Raw genomic sequence first — 27,710 nt, forward strand, 5'->3', positions numbered from 1 at the left:
AGGAAACGGATGGTGTCTGATCAGAACTCCTCAGTACAGGACCCCTGGAAAAGTCTGCTGAATGAATGAATGAATGTTTGAGGAGGAGAGACTGAGCGAGCTCTGGTGTCTCTTCCTCTTTTATAAGGACACCAGTTCCTTCAGATCAGGGCTCTACCCTTAAGAACTCATATAACCTTAATCACCTCCTTACAGGACCTTTCTCCAGTGCAATCACATGGTGGGTTAGGGCTTCAACCTATGAATTTGGGGTGTGGGACACAATCCAGTCTATAGCAGCCTTACAGATCCATAAAACTAAAGCTCACTTCTGGGCAGAGCTCCTTGGGAGTTACCCTCTTTCTCCCGGAGGATCCCCTGAGCCTCCCAGTTTGCACTAAACCTCTGTAGCCCCACACACCCTGGCACACTCCCCTACCTTGCTCCCCTCACTGATGCCTGCTTTAGGGCAGAGCTGCTTAGGTGTGTATCTCTCTCCTCAACAGCCAGCGGGTGAGCGGATGTTTTCTGTTCTCCATGGGACCTGGCACACAGTAAGTCTTTAATAATACTTTGCTGAATTGAATTGGTTCTGAAGGGTAAACAAGCTTCATTTCTTCCCACATCATTCCAAATCAGAAAGATCGTCACCAGTTCTCCCTCTAAATTAATGAGTTGTGTGCCGAAGCCTTTGCTCCCAAGATAGTCAGCTATTCATCAGAAGCCCTGTTCTGGGTACCAGGAATGTCCTCTGTCCCCTGAAGAACCATGTTAGTTAGCTGTGGCCACAGCTCCCTTCCATGGGACCATGGAAGTAAGCAGCTTGAGAGAGTGGGAGGGCCTCTGTGAAGAAGGGCCTTGGCCACCAAGCTGAGGAGATAGGTCCTGAACCACCAGTGGTGGGAAACAAGTAGAGGGTCCCTGCAAGGGCTCTATGGTAGGGGTCTGGGCTTTGAAAGGATCACCATGGGACAGTGTGAAGATGGATTAAAGGAAGAGATGGGAGGGAGGGAGGCCAGTGAGGATGCTACGGCAGTGGTCCAGGGGAGAGAAGACATAGTGGCTAAGGGGAGCAGAATTTTGCAAAACTAGCAAATTAAGTATTATCTCAACTTCCATTTTTGCTTATTCTCAGATGATAGCAGGTAAGTGATCACAACTTCAATTTTGATCAGATCATCTCCTCACTGACTAAAAACTCCATTCTTTGCCCAAGATTAGAAAGGGAGACCAGTCAACACTCAGCACCCCCTGTAATCTCAGTGTCTTAGATGTTATCCCATCTCACTGTTGAAACAACTCCCAGACTGCTACTTGTATGCCCACTTTACAGATGGGCAACTGGGTGAGAGAGGGGAGGTCACGCAGCTAACGGGGAGGGGAACTTGGTTCATAACAAGTGTATATTCCCCCGGAGCCTCTGCTGTGGCAGCTAAAAAGAGGTTTCTGGAGGTACAGGGATATGTATTATTGTTAGCCCGTGCAGCAGCTTCCCAGAGAGGGAGTGAAGCGTAAATGAATTACCAATCATTTTCCTCTCTTTTCAACTCTGCGGGGGAGGCCAGCTGACCAGAAGGAAAAGACATCACAGTGTTTTATCTGGTACCGAATATCACACACAATCCTGGAACTATGGGGAATGGCCAGCAGCACAGGGAGCTCTGCAAGGAAGGCGGAGGTTCTGTTTCTAAGACCCCATGCTATGTTTGTTTAGCTGCTGCCTTGGGCTCACTCTCCTACCCTAAAGCTCTGGAAATCACCCAGGAGGAGGAAGGGGATTAAAGCTTAGGACTCGGGAAAGACCTATTAATTGCTACACCTCCTCCAAGCCTGGAGGGGTGGGAGTGTAGGAATCTGCCTTCCTTCCAGAGGTATCTGGCCAAAACCTTTTGGGTTCTAGAAAGGGAATAAGGAAACTAACATTCATTGAGCACCTATTATGTAGCAATCACCATGCTAGAAGCCTTGCCCATAGTTTCTCACAGACACAACAATTTTGTGAAGTACTATTAAAACCAACGTCCATTTTACAGAGGAAACTGAGATCCAGAGAGGTTAAGCAAGTTTCCCAAGGCCACACAGCACAGCAAGGATCTGTAGACCTCTGTATCCTATCTTTCCTTCCCAGGGCTCCAAATTGTGCTGTTTCTGTCTTCCTTCTAGCTTCGGTCCTTTTAGGTCATTTAAAGCAGAGGAAATTTTTTTTAGTTGTTTAATCTCAGACCCCTTTATAAATAATGGCAGTTCAGAAGGAGAGGGAGGAGGGGAGAAAGGAGAGGAAGGGGAGGGAGAAGAGGAAGCCACATGGTTTCCTGGGGCAAACTGGGAGCTATTAACCAGTAATGCAGGATCCAGCTGAGCTCAAAGCACCCAGCTCAGACCTGATGACAGGGGCAGAGGGCAGGAGGCTGCCAAGGGGAGGGTGGGAACAGATCGCTCAGAAAAGACCACATTTAGGAAAGGGAAGGAGGGGAGGTTCTGGGAGCAGCAAGAGATGTTTATTCTCAAGGTGAGCAGGCTGTGGGGTGTAGCATTAAAAGCCTAGACAGAGTTCTGGAAAAAGCCACGGAGCCGTGCATCCCATGGGCATGGTTTTAGGTGGTGTACAGCGCGAGCGGACATTAAATCACACTGAATCACGTGCAGGGTAGCCTCCATCCTCTTTCAACCTTTAAGGTGATGTCAAGGAGGAAATCTCAGTTTGGTACTTGTGTGTTTTTCATACCTAACACTTGCCCGTGTCCCTGTTTAACAAAGAGAAGCAAATCTCCACATCCTAGAGCAGGCCTAATCTCACCAGAACATGATAACCAGCTTTCACTGTATTTATTTTTACAGCTACCTTCTATTTATGGCAAGTGAATTGCCACAGTAATATACAATCTCCTTTTAAAATAACTAAATTCACTTAGGTTAAAAAAAAAAAGTTCGGAAAAGGAGGCAGTTTAAAGGAAAGGAAAGGAAGGGGCACGGAGGTGGGCACACTGCTATAGTGCAGACTCTGACAGTGACACACAAAGGAACAAGCTTGGGAAATGTTGATCTGATCAAGTCCTCCCACTGCCCGGACTAGAGAGCCAAGGCTATGGAGGTCCCACTGCAGGTCAGAGGCAGAGCTGGGCTCAGAAGACAGGTCTGCTGCTCTCTGGCACACGCTTCCTCCCAAGCAGGTCTCCAGGATGGCTCACGAGGGATGGTGGAGCGGCTTCTCCAGGGGAGGGTTATAACTGGAAAACTCAGCTTATGTGGATGGCAGTGGTCCTTGCAGGTTGGATCACCAACTGCGAGCAAATCTAAAACTGGCCCAAAGAAGCTGGTAGCCAAAGGGGCAGCTCTCTGCCCAGTTGCTTCCCTCTCTCCTACCCGGTTCTCTACGTTCGGCCAACCTCACAGCCCTGTGCTGTGGATCCAAGGAGACGGTGGAGGTGAATGCAAGGCTTATGGAACCATGAGGTACACTAACCTCCCAAGCTCTCCTTAGCCTCCTTCCAGGTGCCTCTTCAACAGTCTGTGCCCCGCAGTGTCAGGAGATGCTTGAAGATGTGGTCTGGTGTCCACAAGGGCCCCTGGGAGCAGGCCACTAACATGTCCACAGGGACACAAACCAGGCTTAGCTTCCAGATGGAAAAAGCCCGGACACACGGCTAATGTGCCTTCCTCGAGGGGTGGTCTAGGAATTACTAGATCTAATCAAGCCAGACACCAAAAATGTTATTTTTGTACCTTTTAATGCAATGGCATTTGGGGAAATTAGTGGAAAAGGAACTGTAATCATGTCACGTGAGTGACTAATTAGAGGGCCCTGGTTTTCCCAGGATGTTCGGTTACATTCATTCAAAACGTGACCTGTTTATTTTGCAGGGTCAGGAAGAAGCCTTACCTCCTAGAAAACCAATGTGGCAATTAAATTAGAGTCATCAGAGTTTGCCTGAGGTAACTAACATATGAAAAAGGGCTTGGTGAACTGTACAAAAACAGAAGTGACCCCTGTGTGGTTGTCCACACTGCTCCCACTTAGCGGGGCATAATTGCCTGCCCCTGGCGGGAGGCTGCAGGTGAGGGCTTTCCCAGTGGAGGGAGGTACCTGGTAAGGTGGAAAGGGCACTGGAGTGTGGGGCCATACATCGAATCTTGACTCTGCACTTGGGCAAATCACTTCATCTCTGTGGATTTCTAGTTATATCATGCATGTGGCTCACTGTACTATTCCTAGCGAGATGGTTGTGTGTGTGTGTGTGTGTGTGTGTGTGTTGGGGGTGGGCTGGTGAAAAAGAGGAAGAGAGAAAATCAACTTTTTTTCATTTTTGATTTTAGCATCTACAGGTGCTCAGCTGTGAAGATACAGCCTCGGACGAGGCCTCCCTCAAGGAGTTTGTAGTCTAAGTTGGAAATCAGATATGGGGACATTAAGGTTCCCAGACTGTTAGGGAGGTATCTGTAAAGAAGACAGCAGGGCATCAAAGAAAGGGGAGGTCCATACAACCAAAGGGCTGTCAGGAAAGGTTCCTTAGGTTGCCGAGTTCTAGGCTTTGGAGAATTGAGCAGTCAGCCTCTCTCCTTCTGAACTCCCAGAGCTGAGAGTCAGCCAGCCTGCTGGCGCTGGCCTCCTGAGCCCCCATGTCTATACCAGAGGGGCTTGGCTTTTCCAAGCAGTCATTACAGATAAACATAGAGCTTCCCAGTCAGCAACGTGCACCTGTATCATGCCTTCTAGTTACCAAGCTTTCTAGTTATCTCTATGGCTATTCTGTTACTAAACCTTTCTGAGTCATGGGACATCCTCCAACTCTGCCCATTTAAGAAAAGGCACGATTCAGGATCACCATCCATTAGCCACCATTCCAAAAATCTCAAAACTCTAAGACTGAAAGGTTTTTTTCTTTCTTAATTAAGACTGAAAGGTTTTTTTTTTTAAGTCATTATTGAATGTTACAATATTGCTTCTGTTTTATGTCTTGGTTTTTTGGCTGTGAGTCATGGGGGATCTTCGCTCTTCAACCAGGGATGGAACCTGCACCCCCTGCATTGGAAGGTGAAGTCTTAACCACTGGGCCACCAGGGAAGTCCTAAGACTGAAAGTTTTATCAAAACTGTTCTGGTTGCAAAACCTGACCTGAACTGACATGTATCTCAGAGTCTTTTTTTTTTTTTTTTTAAATCTCACCAGTGTAACTGTTCATATGTTTGACTGCAGAAATATCAATGTATTTGATTACCGTGGGCCATCCCAGCACTCCGGGAATGCTACGAAAGACACAGTATGTGTACTGTGTTTTATTCCTTAAATCTAAAAATTTCTGAATTCTAAAATGCATCTGACTCCAAGGGCTTCATTTAAGGGGTTCTTGACCCTATAGATTAAATACCTATTTTATAGGCTCTTTCTGCTTAGAGTTCCCTTCACCCCTCATCTGTTAGGAAAACATCTGCAAACATTTCAAATGTCATTGTGAATAAAGGCAGGAAAGAAGGAAGAAATCAATTTGTCTTGCTCCTAGGAGTTTAGGTACTTAACTTCTCGACATAGCTGGTATAGGGATTTATTTACCAACAAGGGTCTTTGGATGCAAGAGAGTTGCGAAGAGCAGTGAACAAAAATGCCTGAAAACTTCACATGCCCCTATGTCCTTGTCCCTTGGGACTTGGGCAACATACAGACCCAAGCACTGTGGTTGGCATGGAACAACTAACACAGGTTCCATGAAATTCACAGAGAAAGGAGACAAAAGCCTCACTGGATACTTCTCGATAGTGGGAAACAGGCACAATTCTGCCTTCTGATTTCACAAACTGACTTCAAAGGACCCTGGCAGACTCCCTCGGGAATCTGGATAGGTTCCAAATTAAGTTGAATTTTTTGTTTTGTTTTGTTTTAAGAAAACACTTTTGGAAGGAGCTTGCATACATAGATAGCAGTGTTTCCCATTTAGAAAGAAAAATAAACACTCCTCCACTGGATTGGAAGTCAAAACAAAATAATCCCAGCTGCTTAAGACCTGAGAAAGTCACCGAGACTGCCCAACAGCAGGGATGTTGACCAGTGTCACCAGCCTGAGAGATCTGCAAAGTGAGGCAGAAGGGCCCGGAATAGGGGAAAAAGGGAGAAAAAGCCACGGACGGCCTAGCATCCAGGGCTTGGCTCTCATGAAGCAGCACCACAATTTAGTGTCTAAGTCATTGGCCTGACTCATATTTGAAAACTCCCACATGCTCACCAAAACACAACTGAGAGATTTCACTCAATGGCTTCAAACAGACTTGGGATTCAAATCTGGTTCTATGACTTAGAAGCTGTGTGATTTCGGGGAAGTCACTTAATCTCTCTGGCCTGCTATTGCCTCAATGAGACTAAAAATGGCTATGACACAGGACAGACATGAAGATTCAATGAGATTCCGAGATCTCATGATTTGATGAGATTAAACACCTCTCACATAATAGGGGCTTCATCAGGGTTTGTGAGGTGAGTACTAGGAATCCAACAACTAGTAATTTTTTAAAAAAAATCAGCTTTTCTTTGGTGGACTTCCCCTTATCTTCTCCAGCTTCCTACTAAGAAGACAGAAATAACAGGATCTGGAATTGAAAACAAAACAAAAAATTTGGGTGGGGCTCTAGAATCAGGTAGGCCTGAGTGTGAGTCTCTGCCTGGGCCTCGGTTTCCTGAACAGAGACAAACAGAAGCTCAAAACAAGATAACGCACGCAAAGAAAAGACTTCTACGCGGAAGGTGCTCCTTACATGTAAATTCTCCCACGTGCTCCTACCTCACCTCGGCTTTTAGAAACCGACAGCTTTCTCTGAGCTATTTATTCCCCGACCCTCTTAAATATTAACCACCAAGGTTTTAAAGCCCTGTTACTTAAGGCTTTAGAATGACAACAATTCACGGCACATTTAATATTTATTCTGAAAAGTTTCTGTGGCAATAGGGACCAAGATCTACTTAATCCGAACCACTTCCTTAGCTTCTCGGCTATGACAAGGTGCTATTTTAGTGAAATCTTTCTTTATATCTATCAGTGATTTCTAGATGGTTATCCTTGGGGCGGATTAGGATTTTGAAGACAGAAAGAGCTGCTTCCCCTGTTTTCTTTTCTGGGATGCCCCACGCGGCCTCCGTGCTCTTTACATGGGATTTTCGCAGGGCGGTTCTGGGCACCACGGGCCGGGGATCGCAGCCCCGGCAGGAGCAGACACAGCTGGAGGCAGAGGGCCTCTGGGAGCCACTGGAGCGTGCAGCCCAGCTCCCGGAAGGCTGCTTCCCAAAGGGTCAGCCCTCAGAGGAGGGTGCTGAGTCAGCTCCCGCTAAAGGAAACTTTATTTTCACCCTTTAGGCGCCCGTTGGGCTGCCTTTGTCATTTAAAATACCTTCTGAAAGAAGTCTCTGGGGAAGCAGGCCTCCAAAGGAGCCAGAGCAATTAACCCATTTAGGGTGGTCTTTAAAGTCTTCAAGTGGTGGAAGGGAATGGACGGGTGGAGACAGGGAAGGGAGACAGGGACCTGGCGTCCTTTACCCTGTTGAACTCCACAGCGTTCCCGACTTCGGGAGGTCTTTCCCATTTCACCTGCGGAGCAGATGAGGCTCTGAGAGGTTAGGTCCTGTGTCCAGGCTCGCATCTCTTGAGACCCAATTTCGGAAGAGTTGACTGTGGCTCTGCTCTCTTGGCTGCACTGTGGTCCTTACACAGTTTGTACTGCTTGCTCACCCCTTCATTCCCACTCGTTAATTATCACTACATAAAAGGCATCTGCAAGGCCACGCACCAAACTGTTAAAAGTGGCTATCTCTGGGGGGAGGAATTACAAGAGAACTTCACTTGTTGCCTTTCTGCATTATTTGAATGTTAGCAAGCATTGTTACTTTTATAATTGACAGAAACAATAGAGATAATCCCATTAAAATAATTTCAGATTTTTCCATGAAAAAAAATCACACGAAACTTAACAAGCATTTATGGGGCACACTATGTAGCAGGGCCCACTCATCCTCACTGGCTAGGGCTGGGTCCATGCCAATACCAGCAGGCACTTTGGCTCATAGAAGACCACTGAGTTTGGGGTTTCCGGGGACAGGAAGGTGACAGGCAGAGTCTACCTGTGGGGTGACACTCACTGGCTGTCTCATGACCCACCAAGCCCAGAGCAGCAGATCACTAAGGACCCAGACTCTCCCTTCAGGCGTGGGACACATTTATTACCAACCTTTGGAGTGACACACTCAGAGCAAGGCTCCAGGGAAGGACTCTGAAGTGCCTCTAGGTCCCCTGGGGAGCAGGGGTACAGAGGAGTGTAGCTGAGCAGACAGCTATAGGCCAAAGTCCCCCCACCTTCCCTGCACATCAATAGTGCAGTAACGCCATCAATTTGCTGCAGAACTTGCAACAACGTGATTGCTCTTATTCAGTTACTTAGCGAAGGGACAGATTAAGGACTTTCATCTCCTGCCTTCTCTTTTACCTACAAGGCTTATTTACTTAGAAATGAACAAAGAATATCACTATATATATATATATTTTTTTTTTCCAAGTAAATCTTAAGAAGGTTACTGGCTGACACACCTGTCAGCATCACACAACACTAGGAAAATCAGAGTACCTTAGAAATTGCTCCATCATTGGCAAGATGGGGAAACAGAGGCCTGAAGAGGGACAGTGATTGTCCAAGGACAAATAGCCAGTGAGCTACTGAGCTGGGCCTGGACCCATTCCAGGTTCCTATTTCTCTGCATACTTTAAAACATGGGCAGCTAAAAGCTCTAGAGGAGCAATGACACTGACCCACCAAAAGGACAATGCCACGCTCAGGAGCACAGAGGGAGAAGGCCCTGGAGGATGGTTTGCTTTCTGGTCACAGATAATGCAGGGCTCAAGATCCTGTCATAGAGACTTCCCTGGTGGTGCAGTGGTTAAGACTCTGCGCTCCCAATGCAGGGGGCCCGGGTTCAATCCCTGGTCAGGGAACTAGATCCCACATGCATGCCGCGACTAAGAGTTTGCATGCCACAACTAAGGAGCCAGCAAGCTGCAATTAAGGAACCCGCCTGCTGCAACTAAGGAGCCTGCCTGCCGCAACTAAGACCTGGCACAACCAAATAAATAAATAAATAAAGTAAGTAAATATTAAAAAAGGAAAGATCCTGTCAGAAGAGAGACACAGATGTAGAGAACAAAAGTATGGATACCAAGGGGGAAAGGTGGGGGAGGCGGTGGGATGAATTAGGAGATTGGGATTGACACATATACACTATTGATACTATGTATAAAATAGGTAACTAATAAGAACATACTGTATAGTACAGGGAACTCTACTCAATGCTCTGTGGTGACCTAAATGGGAGGGAAATCCAAAAAAAGAGGGGATATACGTATATGTATAACTGATTCATTTTGCTGTACATCAGAAACTAACACAACATTGTAAAGCAACTATACTCCAATACAAATTAATTAAAAAAAAATAGGGACTTCCCTGGTGGTGCAGTGGTTGAGAATCCGCCTGCCAATGCAGGGGACACGGGTTCGATCCCTGGTCCAGGAAGATCCCACATGCCGTGGAGCAACTAAGCCCATGCGCCACAACTACTAAGCCTGTGCTCTAGAGCCCATGAGCCACAACTACTGAGCCCATGTGCCACACCTACTGAAGCCTGCATGCCTAGAACCTGTGTTCCGCAACGAGAGAAACCACGGCAATGAGAAGCCCGTGCACCGCAACAGAGTAGCCCCCGCTTGCTGCAACCAGAGAAAGCCTTCGTGCAGCAACGAAGACTCAACACAGCCAAAAATAAATAAATAAATAAATAAAATAAAAAAGAAGAGAACCATCAAGGCCAAAGACCTCCTTCCTGAGTTTCAAAGAGGACAGAGGCTGGGAGAGTTCCTGATTAGGGGAGGGAGCTGGGGATAAAACACCTTTCTTTGTCATGGGGGATGGGGTGATGCCTGGAGGGCCTCAGCTCAGTACACAGAGGAGCTCAGGTCACTTACCATGTGGCCTTCTACACCCTTCCAAGGTTAATGCCTATTTACTGTCCAGGTTCCTAGGTGTAAAAGAGCTGGGGGCAGGATCCCACCAGCTCCCCACCTTGGGTCCTTTGTCCATGTTTTCTCTCTGCCCAGAATGTCCTGGGTTATTAAAGCCCTTGGTTATCTCTACCTGGCACACCCTACTAATTCTTTCAGATCCAGTGAACGCCTCCTCCAGGAAGCATTTCTTGATTTCCTCAGGTGCCTTGGAGGCTCTACTCCTCAGTCCCCTCCACACCAGTTTCCTACCTCCCTTATCACCTTTTCTCCCAAGAGAAAAGAAGTCTGACATTCTCTGAGCATTATTAAGTGTCAAACAGGATGGTGGGAGCTTTCACATAGAGGCTCTCTATAAATTCCCTGGAGGGAGGTGGGTGGTGACTGTGACCATGACTAACCTTTACTAAACTCCTTCTCTATCCCAGGCCCTGTGATGAGCCTTCATCATGAGCTGGGTATCATACTGCCCATGTTATACTTGCTTAAGGAAACAAGCTTAGAGGCAATGTGCCCCATCCAAAGTCCCACAGCAATAAAGCTTATATTTAATGCAAAGATGTCTGACTGCAGAGCCCATGGATCCTGCCTCATATCTCTCTGAATCTCTGCCTCCTTCTCCAGAGCTTGGCCTGAAATTTAGTGCCACACAGGCACTTATTAATAAATGTTTGCAAAATCAACACGCAACCTACAATATTAAGTGAGGAAAGTCTCATTTCCTTTCCTCTTCTTTGATAATCAGGAAATCATGGGCCACTAGGGAGATTCCAAGTTACATCACATATGTCACCCCACCCCCTTGTAGGCTTGAATCTCCTCCAGGCTTTGAATTCTTGCAAAGAAGTGGACTGGCCACTGCTAGACACAGAGACGGTAAGCACCTTGGCCCAGGTCACACAGCACCTGACCGGGGGCTAAAACCTGTGTCTGCTGGCTCCTGGTCAACCTGGAGTTTGGAGCTATTGCATCGTACCGCCCCCCGCTCCCCAACACACACACCTCTTCTCCTTAAGAGAGTCAGGGGGGCAGAGCTTAGAAGAGGCATGTGATTATGGGCAGATCCACGCTTAAGCCCACTGGCTCTCTCTGCAGTCAGCATTCAGCTCTGCAGCTGCCTGGGTCTCCAGGGGCCCCGTCTCTGGGCAGTGAGAAAGTCCAAGAACTTCCAGAGCCAGGAGTCTTTCTCTCAGCTTTCTCATGGTCAGTGGGGAAACTATCATACTGGTCTCTTAGGCAGGGTTCTGAGGCAGATCCAATAAAGCAACACGTGACAGTGGCTGGCACAGTCCCTGGCACATAGTAAGCAGTCAGTCGATGCTATGTTCATTGTAACCATCCTTTTCTTTTCTTTTCCGGTGTCTATCTTTGTCTCAGTACCTTTGTCTTACTCAGGCTCTACCTGATCTTTCTGTCTCCTTGTGTCTGTCTGTGCATCTCTACCCCTGCAGCTATGTCTGCCAGACGTCTGCCATGGGGGTGGGAACAGGAGCCCTACACCCCCCGCACACCCCAGCGGCGCAACCAGGCAGTAGCGGGGCTGCCCGAGCCCACCGAGCCCCCCAGGTCCCCGAGAACCCTGAGTCCCCCCGTGCGCCAGGCCCTTCCGCCCCTGCAAGCAGCCCAAGCGGACCGATTAATCAGCATCGCCAACGAAAGGAAGAACCAAACCCACAGAAGTTAGAAAGAGAGAGGGACTTACCGTTTGCCGCGACCCCCAGGCTGGCGGAGCCACTTTTAACTAAGAATGAATTAGGGACAAACTCTTCCTCAGAGTCTGAGTCCGGGGTTGGCTGGGCCACACCGTTGCCTAGCAACCGCCTCTGGCTCTCATTGGCCGGAGGGGAAGGGGGCGGGGAGGGGGACTGCTCAATAGGGGTTGATGAAGCGGATGAACAATGCAAGGGAGCACCTGCGAACCACAAACACAAACACAGACAGAAAAAAAAAAAATAATGAAAATTGGTTTTGAGGCACACGGGGAGGGGGAGGGAGCAAAATAAAACACGCATCAACAGGGGGAGGGGGTTCCCAACACAGGGTGATCTACTGCACACGTGGCCCGGGGGCGGGCCTGATGCCTCCTTAAAGTTGGTGCAAACTCCTTCTGAAGAGCTGGCCTCCTGCAGAAGTCTGCATGCTTGCAAAGAAGGCGTCCCTCGAGAACACTTGGGAAGCCCTTCCTGCTTTGCCTGTTCTCTGAGAGAGGTCTGAAAATCTGGGGTCTAGTCCTGGTGGGGCTGTGTCATCTATGAAACAGCTGCCCGCCTCTGAGCTTCAGTGGCCTTGCTGGTAAAATGAGCAGCCGCACTGGGTGAACGCTGAGCCCCTGCAAGCTGGCCATTCTGTGATGTCACCGAACTGAAATAATGTTCTTATTGGTGAGATTTTAATCCAACATGCCTGGAACAGGCTCTGGGCCTCATAAAAGGTAGAGGGAGCTGGAGAGAACGATCCAGAGCCCCCTCCACCGCTGGCATTCCAGGATTTCAACACACTCATCTTTTACTTTTCTAAAAATCTAACACTTTAAGATTTTTAAGTCCTGACATTCTCTGCAAACTTCTTAAGAGAACAAGAAATCTAGCAGTCTTTTTCACTTGTGTATCCCCAGAATCTAGCATAGTACCTGGCACACAGTAGGCACTATATAAATATTTGCTGAAGAGATGAATTCTAGGTGCCTAACAGACTGGGATTCTTAGTAGTCTCAGCAGACTAGGATTCATAAGTTCTGACAGTCTCAGATGAAAAAACTGTACACTATTTAGGACACTAACACTGTGAATTCCAAGATGCACTAAGTTAGGATGTTTGACTGCAAGTTTCTGACATGTCAGGGTTCCATGATTCTAAAAATCCCAGCTTTCTATAGTTTTGTGAGCACACTCCCAATTCTTCAAAAGGAGGAGGTGATGGCTGGCCAGGGACAAGACCTTTGGGGGCAACAATTTGCGGTCCTATCTGTGTCTGGGCTTTAGGCATGTGCAGAACATCATGTACAAGAGAGGGAACACAAGCACACACACATAGAAGTATACAGTACAAGACAACGCATCCACTTGATAGCAAGGGCTATGTCTTTTTTCCCACCTTGACTGATAGAAGGTTTAAAACATAATCAGATCCATCCAGTTTTTCAGAGGCCGAAACTTAGGAAACATAAGGTGGCCCAGACATGTCATCATAAGATTTGGTAGAGCTCTATGCGGCAGGTAGCAAATAGAGCTGCTGATTGTTGAAAAAAAGCAAAACAAAACAAAAAAGCTTTTTGTGGTCTGTCTACCAAGAGAAGCTCACTCAGTTCAGTCACCATATCTCGCAGGATTTTGCAGGTTCCGTGACTCTCATGTCAACCCTTGAGCCCAACCACGTGTGACAACATTTTACAGAGTTGCCGTGTGTGCCATTTGGTTGGTTCATATTAAAAATTCAGTAAGAGCAAGTGAGGCAGCAGGGATCCACGATCACAGTACTGTCTCGGGGTAGCTTTTCCATCCGCGTTTTGGTTTACCTAAAAATCTGGGCTGTGATTTACCTTAAAATCGTCCCAACCAGTGTTTCCAGTTCACCCTAGGGAGACCTTCCCTGACACCACTTACCACACGGCACTACAGGGATGATCATTCCTTTCTCGGAACTAACCTTTTTTTAGTTCTGTTACCATATTTGCCCTGCTGCATTTGGAGGTGTCTGCCGTTCTCTCCTGTATAAAAGCATAGGGCACATGCTTGGGACACAGTACATTCTTGGAGTGGGCTTTGGAGTTCAACAGAATTGGGGTCTGCATCACACCATAGCCTCCTACTGGCTGTATGATCTTGGGTAGATTTCTTCCAGTTCCTGATTTATCAGTTGGGAACTCCTCCCCTTTTATAAAGTTATTATAAGGACTAAAGATAAGATACTACACCAGCACACGGTATGCCTGAGGAAGCAGAATCCCAGGGTCAGTGCTTACCAAACGTTTATTAAATTGAATGAAAGCACCCCACGAAGAACCCCATTTATGATTTCCCTTCCTCTACAGTCCCAGTATTGGGAAGATTTTTGTCCGCCAGGCTGCATTTATTAAGCAATATACATTCATTTCCTCATCTTTTATTAACCAAAGACACCTTCTAATCTCCAGTCAGAGCTTCTGATGAGCTTGAAATAACCAGTACCATACGATGCTGAGCTGTTAGAATTTCACACAAAGGTTAAGAAACACGATATGTTGTTCCAGGGTACTTGTTACAGCCTCTTCCTGAGTAGATCTGTCAAGCTTTATGAAATAAATAGTTCCCGAACTAAGTAAATTGTTCCATCACAAACTTCAGAGACCCTGGGCTAAGAACAGCACAGTCCCTCCCACTCCTCATGCCTGTTTCCTCTCCCTTCCATCCATTCTCCAGGCCTCACCCTGGGCCTCTGGGGTTGCTCTGAATATTCATAACTTAACATTCAAAGGACCTAACAAGGTGCCAGACCCTTGGTAGGCGCACAATGACCCACAAGGTTTCTGTGATGTACAGAAACTATTGGACACATGTTAATTTCCTTCCTCTTATTCATCAGCATCTTTTAATTTAAGTGGTCCCCAGGTGGGGGCACAAAACCATCTCCTGGGTGCAAGAAAATTCTAGAAGTATTTATCTTTTATGTCAGCCTTTTCTAATATCTATTTTGTATATGTTTTATAATATATGTAATGCATTTGTGCTCAAAATACATGTAATAAAATGCTCTGCTGTATCAATTCGGCATCTACAGAAGCAGGGCAGGTTGTATTAAAAGAATGGGCTCTGGAACCAGACCCCACATTTGAATTCTAGTTGCACTACTTGCTAGTTCCATAGTAGTGACCTTGGGCAAGTTAATTCACCCTTTGTGACTCAATTTCCTCATCTATGTAATGGAGATCAAAAAATAAAAAAGAATACCTACGTTACAGAGTTGCTCTGATGACTAAAGGAGTTAAAACAAGCGAAGTCTTGAGAACAGCGTGGCAGCCAGTAAACACCTAATGAACTTTAGGTATTAGTATGCATAAATATGTATATATAAAGTGAGGGGCCCTACGTTTCTTTATCTTTTCTTTTAAGAGCAGCGTGCGACCGTAGAAGTATGGTGAACACTGTTTCATTCCAGAGACATTTCCTAAACACCCACCGAGCAGGCTAGAAGGTGAGGGATATATAAACTGTGAGAGGCGCAGCCCCCAAGGAGCTGGTGGAAGGGGAGGGAGAGTGTCACATGCAGCTGTAAGCAAGGCAGAGGTGGGACCTGTCAGAACAGGATGGAGGTGGGGACCTCACTTCAATTGGAGGAACCAAGGAAGGCTTTCTGTAGCCATAGAGGATTCCAGCGGGAAGAGATGAAGAGATGGGGTCTTGAGCATGCATGGCAGAGAGAGGAATACTCCGCCTCAGGCCCTCATCCTTCACCTGGTCTCAAGCAACCTGCCCACTATCACTTTACCTCTCAAGTCTCATGTGTTACCGTTATTAACTTCTCACCAAGGGTGCTGAAGCTTGCTGGCCTGCCCTCATTTCCACGCACTCACTGCTCCCTCTTCAGCTCAGGTTCACCGATTTGCACAACTTCGGGGCACCACGGGCATTGAATCTATCTGAATGGCACCCCCTGGAGCACAACTACGAAGTTTTGCCTCTGAGCTTTTGCACATGCTGTCCCTTTGGAGTGTTTCCTTTCCTGTTCCCCCCGCTCCTCATCACTACCACCCTGTGTGTCTCACTCGCCCCCACTCAGCCTCTGGGCTTAACCTCATGGTCATCCCCTCCAGGGAGTCTTCCATGATGCCTCAAGCCTGAGTTTGGGTTTGGCACCCCTCTGGGGGCTCCCGCAGCTCCCTGTACTTTCCCTGTTGCAACACTTCCCACACTGCAGTGTATACTTGTCTGTGGCCACCCACTAGCCTGATTGGCTTGTCCATTACCATATTCTCCAGTGCCCAGCACAGTGTCTGGTACATAGAAAGCACTATAAATATTTGTTAAATGAAGAAAGGATGGAAGGAAGGTAGGAGGGAAGAGGAGGACCTTGATTATAGCACAAAAGGTCTATGTAAAGAGAGAAGTGGGAAATGAGTCTCTGAGTAGCAGGTTTAGGCCTTGAACACAAGGAAAAGGGAATCAGACCATAACTGGGGAGTTACGCAAGTTTTTAAAGCAGGAATGTGACAAGGCCAGAGCTGTACTTTAGAAGGATCTGCTCTTGAAACTTAAGGCATCTGCTCAGCCACCCAGATCTCCTTTCTAATTGGCTCAGCTCAGCCAGGATGTTCAAAGTCCACATGATCTGGGCTTGCTTTTCAGGTGGGGCCCAGCTGCAGGTTCCTGTAGGCAAAAAAGGACGCCCCATGCCATGGGATTAGGAAATTGGGGTTTGGGGTTGCCTTTCCATGTATCCTGTTCATCAGCTGAAGGGAACCTGGTATTGTAGAATTTTCCACTGTGTCAAAATGAGATGGGATGACTGGAATGTCTCACCTCAACAACCAAGGCGGCCAGTGAAGGGCAGAGGGGAGCCATGCAAGTTTCCTGAGAGGAGGTCTCTCTGAGCCTAGCTCGAGCTTATAGTAGATAAGGGTGGAGAAAGAAAAAAAAAAAAACAAAGTGAGAGAGTGCAGACACCCCTGTGGTCGAGGGGTGGGGCTGGGGGAATAAACATTTGCAGAACCCCTTCTGGAGGCCAGGAACGGGGCCAGGTGTTTTACAAGATCTCTTCCTCACAAAAACAATGCACTGGAAAATCCATCCCCATTTTCGAGGTCAAGAAGTAGAGGCCTACATTTGCCTGTGGTCACAGGACCTGGGTGAGAACCCGCACTGCAGTGCTGTGTCCACTGAGGGGTGTGAATTAAATTTATCAGCCCTGGGGACTTCCCTGGTGGCGCAGTGGTTGAGAGTCCGCCTGCCGATGCAGGGGACACGGGTTCGTGCCCCGGTCCGGGAAGATCCCACATGCCGCGGAGCGGCTGGGCCCGTGAGCCATGGCCGCTGAGCCTGCACATCCGGAGCCTGTGCTCCGCAACGGGAGAGGCCACAACAGTGAGAGGCCTGCGTACCAAAAAAAAAAAAAAAAAAACAAAAGCCACTGCAAAGAGCTTTTGAGGGGAGGCTGAGAGTACACTTGCAAGGAGCCTGGGAGTCTCAAGGTGAGGGCTCAACCAACATGGATTCCCTCTGCCATCCCTCCAGCTGTAGGTCTTTGAAAGTAAGAACAGGGTGATTTTGGGGAATAAATAATGACGGATCTGCAAGCCTGCCAATGACACCTTTATCAATATGCATCGCTTACTGACGTCATATAAGAGGAAAAGTGTTAGGGAGACAGACAGGATATATGAAAGGAGCACATGACAAGGGAGTCCTGAGATCTACAGAAAGAGCGATTTCAGTCCCTCACAGCTTTGTGTGCATTGATGGTAGCTTTCCTTAGCGTCTGAGACGTAACCTATAACCAGGGCAAGCTGGTGCTCAAGGAAGAGCCTCTAGCATTCTGGATTCTGAGTTGTCTTTGGAGTACACCGTGAGACTAAAGTGTGAAGGGCTAGCTGATGGACGAGTTTATTACTCTGTCAAAGAAAAGAAGACCATTAACAAAATGCACTTTTTTACACTTTTCTCAGCAGTCCTGAGAAATCCATCTAAACGCCCAAATGGAACCTTACTGATCTCCATGAGACCCCATCTAGGCTCCAGTGGGGAAAGTCATGGCTTGCTCACACAGTGAGGAAGTGTGAGTCCTAGCTGTGAAACCAGAGCACGAGTTGTATGCTGCAGGGAGCCCCTTGGGTTAGGGGAAGAGCCTCCTAATAACCTTCGAACCGGCAGCCCTGCATTGTAGAAGCTTGTTATAAAATGCTTAGCACAGTGCCCAGTAAACGGCAATTACTTAGTAAATGATACCTAGAAAATACCAAAACAAAACCTGTAGACCTAAAGAGGTAGCTCATCTCAATGGAAACCTGAGCTGATGGATTCATCCTTCCCGCAAAGTCTGACTGTGTTTCATCTCTTCAGTCTCCCTTCTAGAAATACTCAAGCCCCTCCACTTAAAACCAAATGCATTCGTTCTCTCCTCATGAGCCAACCTCATATCTATTTCCTCTTAACAGGGCAGCCAGTTGCTCCACTGAATAAGGAAAACCTTATTCAGTTCTGAGCAGAGGATGGGGCATTAAGGGAAACTTGGATCTCCTTCCGATATGAAGGTCTGAGGCTGCTGAAGGACCAGGAACTCCACTGCAGGGATAGCATGTCCTGCTTTTGACGGCAGTGAGTGATGGCCACGCCTGCAGCTTAAACAGCCCAGCCTGCCCAACAGGGACCACAGCTGCTCATCTCTGTGTCCTGGCCTGGCTCAGAGTCTCAGCTTAGAAAAGGTCTGCAGAACCAGTTCCCACCGTTATTTTAAATGGATTGAAATCCACTGTGGCAAGCATCTCAAAGTGCTGGAAATCTGAAGCTAGAGCACTAGAGGGACCATTTGTTCTGCTTTGCCAGTGAGAGCCCCAACTGACATCTGTTATCCTGCAACGATTAATCGTAGTGCCCTGCCTTTACTCTAAAGATGTCCTGATTTGGACAATTATATGGCCACCCCATTTGAGGGCAATATAGATTCAGTTCCACATCAGAGGCTATAGTTTGCTGCAACAGACTAGGGGTCAAGAGATCTGGGTGCAGGTCAACAGTGTGCTGTGGCAGCATGGGCAGGGCCTCTGGCCTCTCTGGCCCTCACATTCCCACTTGGGGAGTTGGAGCAGAACACTCTAAGGTTCTTTTGTGGTCCAACATTCTACAAGATAGGAGTAACAGTAGTACATACCTCAAGGGGTTGTTTTGAGGATTAAAGGAGACTGTGGAAAAAATGCAGGATAAAAACGATTTCATTTATAATGAAAAGTTAGGTCCTTTCAGTATAGTGAGCGCTCATAAGACATTTATAGACTAAATGAATTTGTATAAATGCATTCCTATACAGAAGATTGGCTGAAAAAAATCTTTAATGATGGTTATCACTGATATGGGCAATTTTTAATTTTTAAAAAATGTCTTCAAAATTCTCTACAATGAGCATATATAGTTATCTTTATACTTTTAAAAATTATTTTTTAAAACTTCAGGAGAAAATGAAATAATAAATGTGACAACACCTGGCATCTAGTAGGTGCTAAAATAGATGTTGGTTTTAAATACAAACAAGATTCTATGCACTGATATTGGTAATATAATTTGATATAGTTGATTTTTAAAATGTGAAAAGCTTTTAATTGAGCAATTCCACTGCTAGGAATTTACCCTAGAACACAATTATGACGTTTCAGAAGATTTATTGATAAGGGTATTCATCACAACATTGTTTGTAATAGTCAAAAGTAAAATTAAAAAAAAAAATGTTAAAGAGGAAAAACACCCTTTATGTTAAAAAGTGACTAATTATGTAAATTAAGGAATATCAGTAGAATGTTAATATGTAGACATTATAAGCCATGTTTGTAAAGAATGTTTAAGGACCTGGGAAATAGGATATTAAAAAAGCATGGGGCAAAACTGTATAAAAAATAACTGTGACATTTGTTTGAGTGTATGTGTGTGTGTATAATTAACAAAAATGTTAATGCCTGTTACCTTAGGGCAGTAGAATTATGAATACATTTTATTTATTTTTTATATTTTTTTATATTTTCTAATTCTTTCAAGGAACACATGTGATAAGATTTTTTTTTAAAAGTTATTTTAAAAAGAAGAAAACACACACACAGAAAGAAGCAAAGACAGCAGCTTCTGCTTTGTGTCCCCCATGGGATGAGCCTGGCAGAACCACAGCCTCCTGGGTCCAAAGTCGCCTTCTTTTCCAGCCCATTAAATCTTTGTGGGTCTTACTCCCCAAGCAGGGCAGCTCCCACTAAGTCAACTCTCCTCTCCTCGACAGTGGTTATTTTCAGAAGCAGGTCTGGGGCCATCTGTCTCTGTGACTTATGTTGGGAAAATAGTCTCTGGAAAACAGGACACAGTAAATTTCTCAGGCTCAGCTCATTTGATCTCCAGCTCTCCTCCTCACAGGTTTCTCAGGGCCAGGTTGTTTTTTTTTGGTTTTGTTTTTTTTAAGCATTCACCAGGAAAGGAACTCTGCTTTCACCTGCCCACCTGGGGAAGCCCAGTGACTGGTGTACCTTCCACATCAACACTGAATAAAGAGTAACTTAGGTCTCTCTGGTCTTCAAACAAGGATGACCTAATCCGCTGCCTGCTAGTTTGTTTGATACAGGTATATTAAATGAGGACATTCACTGATTTTTTTGTAATAACAGCTTTGAGATATAAATACATACCATACAAGTCACCCATGTAAAGTGTACGATTCAATGGCATTTAGTATATTCAGAGTAGTGCAACCATCACAATACATTTTAGAATATTTCCATCACCCCAAAAAGAAACCACAGAGTGGTGACAGAGTGCCCAGCGACTGCAAAGTCCGGGCAGTAGAAGCAAGTTCATTTGAGAGACAGCAAGGAAGCTAGTACAGCTGGAGGAGTATAAGGAAGAGAGTGCTGAGAAATGAACCTTGAGAGGTGGCCAGGGGGCCAGATCACAGACGTGCATATTGCAAACAAAGGCCACTATGCATACGTGTTCTTATTAGTGAGTTCCCTGAGGGCAGGGACTGGTTTTATTTATCTCCATATGTTCACAGCCCACACAATGACTTCATATATAGCAGGTACCCAGTACATACTGGAATCTACTTTAACTTACTGAGCTACTAATAAAACGATGCCCACATGTGAATTGTATTTACTCTACAGTTTACAGAAAATGTTCACATCCATGATCTTATTTGATCCTTACCATATCCAAGTGAGGTAATGACCATTACCCCCATTTTACAGATAGAAAAACTGAGTCTAGGAGAGGCGATAGGACTAGTGCAGGGACATACAACTGGTAAGGGGCTAAGTGGGACTCCGACCCAGGGGAGGGGCAGCAGTAAGATCTGAATTTAAAACTGGTTATTGTGGTTTCGGGTAGGTTACTTCCTCTTTTAGATATCTGGGATCTTCAGGATCTGGGCCTACCTTCTAGGGGTCCTGTGAAGAGTATATAATCAAAGCATGTGTGTCTGGGGCCTAGCAGGGGCCTGGCCTACAGTAAGTGCTCAACAGTGGCAGCTCTTCCCCAGCTTCCCTTTATTACCAGCCCTAGCTATACACTCAGGCAGGCTCTTCGTGTGAGGCCTTGACTGGGTACTGGAGACAAAGAGCTAAGACCAGCCTTTCCCCTAGAGGGGAGCCCGGTCTCATGGGTGAAGGAAACAAATGCATTATTTAATGTGAGAGAGACAGGGATGCCGGTGGAGGGGGGTGAGTGGTGAGGGAGGTGCTGAGGGGCAGGGCAGGGGAAATGGGAGGCCCATGGAGCTCTGATTATCAGCTGCAACCCCAGATTTCTCCCAGGTGCTGTTAACCTTTTCCAAGAGCTGCCCCAAAGGGATTTAAGATGGTCCACCCAGGCCGCTGGAGGCTCAAATCAGCCTGACGGGGAGGCCTCCTTCTGTGGGATGTCGGGGAGAGGGAAGGCACAGGGCAAGCTGGATTATCTGTGTCTGTCAAAATCTGCTGGCAAACATGATCAAGGAGCCACTGAAATTTATGGTGGGCCTCGAACAATCTGTGGTCACAGAGTGTTCTGTTGAACAGGAAGGCTTCAGTTTGCATTTTTGCAGTGAGATTTGATTAAGAAAGTGCCTCCCAGCAGCTGTTCCCAAAATCATTGGGTTAAAAAAAATAACACACACACACAATATATAGTTCCCTCTCCCAGATTCAACTTACACAGCTGCAAAATTCCAGGCCCTAAGACACAGGAAGAGCACAACCTGATTGCCAAGCCCCACCTCTACTCAGACATTGCGGGAAGGGTGGAGGTATTAAAGAGGCAAAAGATAGGGAGCTGGGGAGAAAAAAGGGCCCAGTTGCTGGAAGGAGGGGAGGGCACTGATATTAATTGGGCAACTACTGTGTGTGCAGCACTGTGGAAGCTTTATATATACATCATCTTACCCAACCCTCACACCCCCACCCCTGTGAAGGTGTTAGGCTCTCTCCAGATGACAGATGCAGAACTTGAGGTTCAAAGAGAGACTCTTCAGGGTCACCCAGCTGGTGGGCACAAGGCTGGGTTCTGGGCCTTGTTCTGTCAGACTCTACGCCCATATCTGTGCCGCTAATATAATCTGAATGAAGGGTTTACTTCCTTGATCACTCATCAGCCATGGCAACAGGACTATACGTTTAAAGAAGTTAATTTTCTCAAAGCCCCAGGGCTAGTGAGTGTGGAGCTGGGATTCCAACTCAGGCCAGCCACCTGAGCCCACGGCCAGAGTTATTCCTAGAAACTCACTCTGTCTTTCAGGGTCTTAGATGAGGGTCAAGGATTAGTGTAATCAATGAATTGGGCAAAGATTAACCAGGAAAAAAAAAACCTCCATGTAAAATAAAGCCAGAATTGTATATTTACCGTTTGTGCAGTTTTCCAAATATCCATTATATTTCAACAAAAGGTTTTAAAAAATACCAGAAGGCCCTGTGGTGTGAATGTAAGCATAGAGTGAGAGAATTTTCCTTAAATAGTTTCCTCCCATAAATGCCCTGATTCTAAACAGCTTTCTTGGAGCTTACTCACTGTGCCAAAGCCTCCTTCCCATCAGGTTTCCGCAGAACTTTTGGAAACTTTTTTGGGAAAGCACAAATGTAGTAAAGGCCAAGCTTTCCAGAAATTTCTCTACTCCCACTCCAGGAAATCGTGAAAAATCAAGGAAAGCAGTCAGGGGGAGACAGTGCACAAGTAAAGAGATGGTTGCCTAAACCTGCTCCCAAGCGGCTGGGTCTCCCAAAGACTGAATTTCCCCAGAGAGAGGCTCTCAAAGCCAGGGGCCCCGTAGGAGGTTTGGGGCAAAAACTGGAAGAAAAACAGGGTTTTTTTTTTTTTTTTTTTTTTTTGGCTGCGTTGGGTCTTCGTTGCTGCGTGTGGGCTTTCTCTAGTTGCAGAGAGCTGGGGTTACTCTTCCTTGCGGTGCGTGGGATTCTCATTGCAGTGGCTTCTCTTGTTGGGGAGCATGGGTTCTACCGGCGTGGGCTTCAGTAGTTGTGGTGCACGGGCTTAGTTGCTCCGCGGCACGTGGGATCTTCCAGGACCAGGACTCGAACCTGTGTCCCCTGCATTGGCAGGCAGATTCCTAACCACTGCATCACAAGGGAAGTCCTAAAACGGGGTTGTTTTTTTCTCCCAAACTATACTCTGTACAGAAAGGAGCTTTGGAGATGGGAAGGGAAGGGAAGGGAATAAACATCTACCAAATGCTGTCTGTGCGCTGAGTGCTGCACTAAGCACTTTACACACGTTTCCGACATACCCTTCAGAGCAAGCGTCACTCCCTCCCTCCCTCCACAAATCACTGAGGTCCCCCACCCCCATGTCAAGTTCTCCGCTAGGAGCTGGGGACACCAAGAGAAACAGAATCGTGTGAAGTGCCTGTCTTGGGCAGCTGAAAGTTTCCTTGGGCTGCTGTAACCAAGTGCCACAAACTGAGTTATCTTTAAACGACAGAAATTTATGGCTTCACCGTCCTAGAGGCTAGAAGTCCCAAATCAAAGTGTTGGCAGAGTCATGCTCCCCTGACACCTGCAGAGGAATCATTCTCTGCCTCATCCTAGCTTCTTGTGGTCCGCTGGCCATCTTGCTGTTCCCTGGCTTGCAACTGGATCATGCCAACCTCTGCCCTCCATGTCACAGGACCTCCTCCCTCCACCCGTCTCTGTCCTCACATGGCTGTCTTCTTAGAAGGACACCAGTGATACTGGATTAGGAGCCCACTCTCCTCCAGTATGACCTCATCTTGACTAATTACATCTGCAATGACCACTATTTCCAAATAAGGTCACATGCTGAGGTACTAGGGGTTAGGACTCGAACATCTCTTTTATTTTTTGGAGGGGGTGCAATTCAACTCATAACACTGTCCTTGTAGAGCTTAGACTATAGAAGCTTTGTTCTGAAGATGAATAAGGTGAGGCACAGAGAGGCCAAGTGACTCACTCAAGATCTACAGGAAGTAAATCCCAAGTCCAGGTCTGAGTCCAGAGCCCATATTTTGTCTGCCGTACCACCCTGTCCTGCCAGCGTGGGGTTTCCTCAGCTGGTGGTCATTTTTATCAAAGGAGATTTTGCATACGTCATCACATTTTGTCCTTGTGACACCTCTGCGAGGTAGGTACTATTATTCCCATTTTACTGACACAGGAAACGAGCTCCAGAAAGGCTGGAGTCACTCGGTTTGCAAGAGGAGGCGCAGGATTGAAGGCAAGTAGGTTAGACCCTGTACCCAGGCTTTCGCTGCCGCCACACCAAGATCAATGGCCCCATGGTGGGGGACTGGATGCCGGAAATGGAGTGAGAAATCAACACAACCAGCTAATGGAAAGCCCTATCTCCAAGGCTGCCCCGGGGAAGGACAGGCACCCTGACGGACGGCACTGGATTGGAAAAGAAAGAGGTTGGCTGGGTCTGTTTCTTTTAACCAGAAAGGCTCATCTGGAGAGGGAAGAATTTGTATTTTGGAAGCTAAAGACGTTCAATATTTTGAGCCCAGGAGTTCAGATCTCCCCTTACTCCTTGGCGAGCAGAGTCCGATCCCTGCTGGCAAATGGGATTTCTTGCTTCCTGGAGGGGAGGGCCCTGGGCAACGCTTGAGTATAAATCTTCTCAGGGGTTTCTTGGGCAGAGCCAGAGGAGCAGCATCCCTACCACTTGAGCGCAGGCACACATGGACTGCATCTGCCTCAGATTTCACAGGGTTTGGGAAAATGAGAGGAGAGAGAGGTGCCTGCAGGGTGGGGAAGATACTGAGAATGTTCCTACGTGCCAAGTCCACAGAGTCCAGTGGTCTGTGAGGCTGGGTGATGGGTTGTGTGTAATTTGTCACAGGTCCCTGGGCAAATCCGGGGAGGAGAGTGCCACCCTCTTGGGGAAGAAGACCAAGCATCCTTCTGGAGCGTCCTGACAACTTGATCCTGCCCCAGTTCTCAGCAACCCCAGGGGACTCCAACCAGCACCCCCACGGAGCTGGGGAGGGGAATCAGACTGTGTTCTCGCTGCCTTTGAGAAGTTTCCAGTTTAGTGGCCGAGCAAACCCTGAATGGGCAATTATCCCACAGTGCTGGGAGAGTGGGGACACAAAGAGCAGGCCCTTGATTAATGGAGCATGGGGCACAGTGGTACTTTCCTGCAGGAAGCGATGTCTAAGCAGAGGCCTAAAGGTGAACCAGGAGCTGGCCAGACGAAGGCGGCATTGTGGGTGTGTGCTTGTGAGCGGTGTGTACACGTGTGTGTGTGTTTCGGGGGAGGGGCTGGTTTCAGTGTCCTAGGCAGAGAGAAACGCATGTGCGGGGGCCCAAGGTAGGGAACTGCAAGTATTAACGGCAGGTATGTGTGGAGGAGAGGTGGGGAAGTGGTAGAGAGAGGAATGAGAGAGAGAAGCAGGGTTCCGGCGCTATAGAGGCCTCTGGTAGACTCCAGGGCCGGCCCCTATTCCCTGGGTTCTCAGTCCAGCAGTGGTGAGCAACTAGGCTGGGCCACCTGAATTAAGTCACCCAACTTCTCTGGGTCTCTACCTGAAAATTCCCATGGTTACACAGGTGGCCTTCTAAGCTCTCGTAGAGCCCCAATAATACAAACTAGCCAGACTGACTTACGTGATTCCACTTAATCCTCATATCCGCTCTCTGAGTTTCTCTTTATTACCCCCATTTAGCAGAGGGGAGCAGAGAAGTTCAAAGAAGGTTAAGTGACTACACTCTGTAAGTCTCTGATTTTCTAAAAGAAACTGCCCTCAGGCTTTCTGCCTGAATAACTGAGTCTTTTGCTCTCAGAGGAATTTTATGCAGGAGAGAGAGAACTTGTTAATAACACCAATGATAACAATAGCTACCGCTGATTGGGAACTTTCCCTTTGCCAGATATCATAGCAAGCTGTGTATAGACATGCATCCATTTTAATCCTCCTCATTAGAGACGAGGAGACTTGGACTTACAGTGGTCAATCCAGTTGGCCAAGGTCACTAGGCTGACTGGGAATGGGAGAGCCAGGAGGTGGCCCCAGGGGGCCAACTCCAGCCACAGCCTGAGCTCCTGATCACTTCTCTTAAAAGGAGCAAAGTCTTCTAGTCCAACCTGTGGGTTTACACATGAGGAAACTGAGGCCTGGAGAGGTGAGAGAATGAGCCCAAGGTCCATAATAAGGTGCGGCAGAGGGTGGTGCTGTGCCATTAATATCAGTGATAGTAACGGGAACGACAGGCAGCCTAACACAGAGGGTGGAAAATGGACTCTGAAGCCAACTGTCTGAGTTCGAATCCCAGTTCTGCCACTTAGTAGTAGCAGAAGCCTGGGCATGATCTTAAGTTCCCCGAGGCTCAGTTTCTTTCTCTGTAGAATAGGGATGATGATATAGCCACCTCACAGGGTCGTGCGGGGATTAAAGAGCTGGGTCATGGAAGCACCTGGCATAACGTAAGCTCTCTATCAGCACCTGCTGCTGCCATTGACTCACAACCTGCTCTGTGCTTGATGCACTTTATCTGTGACTCTCACAGCAACTGTAGAGAGGGGTTACCATCCCCATGGTACAGAAGGGGGAACAAGTCTAGAGAAATTAAATAACATGCCCGACCTTACACGGCATGGAAGCTGTAGACGCTGGGTTGGAAGCCACGTCTGTCGGACGCCCAAGTCCATGTCATATCCCATAATAACCCCTCCCCAGGCATCCAGCCTTGTCACAAGCACTGGCACCCATCACCTCATCACTACGAAGTATGGGCCTATTTTTAAATGCTGATAGTTGTCATATCTCTATGGCAGTTGTGTAAGTGCACACGTGTGTGTGTGTGAGAGGTTCTGATGAACAAGAAAGCACAACCACAAGCAGGATGGATGGTTCCATCCAAGTACCATCTATTATCCCACAACAGAATTAAACTTATTCTACAAGGATAACAACAATTCATCCTGCTTGCAGAGTCTTCTAGGGCTCAGAAAACTCTTTCACATCTATTATCTCATTGCATCCCCCATAACCGCCCTGGAGGGAGGGGAGTAGAGTTAATTGTATTATTTTCCATGTGTAGCAGCCACTCTTGGTTGCCTACCGACATCAATGGCCCTTGCTAACAGAATCCTGACTTGTTCAGCTAGCCATGCCTTCGAGATGTGTCAGGTCATGGATCCGGACTTTTATAAATCACAACAGTCCTGTTCCTCTTGGGGGAATGTGAACCACTGTCCAATCAGATAGGAGGAGAGGTCTCGGGGCTCCCCGGACATTGTGCCATCTGGACACAATGCCTGAGGCTGCCGTAGCTGAAGCCAAGAAGGTAAGTCTGAGCTCTGATGAGCAGACCTGGAGTCGCACCACCTCCGGACTTCTTGCTCAGTGAGATAATAAATGTTGAAGTTAATAGTGATCGTTCAAGCCAGTTTGAGGTGGGGTTTTGTATAAGGCATCCTCAGATTTCCTACTTCACTGTAGACAAGTCTTCATAAACATTCATTCCTACTACTTGTGCTTTTCCCTCTTAGCCATGCCCTATGCTAAGTACTTTATGAACTTCACTTAATCCTCACAATACCTCCG

At 47.1% G+C, this 27,710-nt stretch overlaps 1 protein-coding gene across 13 annotated transcripts in view; it reads right to left on the minus strand.

Annotated features, from left to right (window-relative positions):
- TENM4 (teneurin transmembrane protein 4) overlaps positions 1-27,710 on the minus strand; it is a 739,976-nt gene that overhangs the window by 281,434 nt on the left and 430,832 nt on the right. The window contains exon 1 of one of the 13 annotated variants that reach the window (XM_060303781.1): positions 11,707-11,802. The exons of the other annotated variants lie outside the window; for them this stretch is intronic. The gene's annotated coding sequence lies outside the window, so the exon portion shown is untranslated. Of the gene's footprint in view, positions 1-11,706; positions 11,803-27,710 lie in introns of those variants that run through there. 13 annotated transcript variants of the gene reach the window in all.

Source organism: Globicephala melas, chromosome 8 (genome assembly GCF_963455315.2).
Source record: "Globicephala melas chromosome 8, mGloMel1.2, whole genome shotgun sequence".
NCBI lineage: Eukaryota > Metazoa > Chordata > Mammalia > Artiodactyla > Delphinidae > Globicephala > Globicephala melas.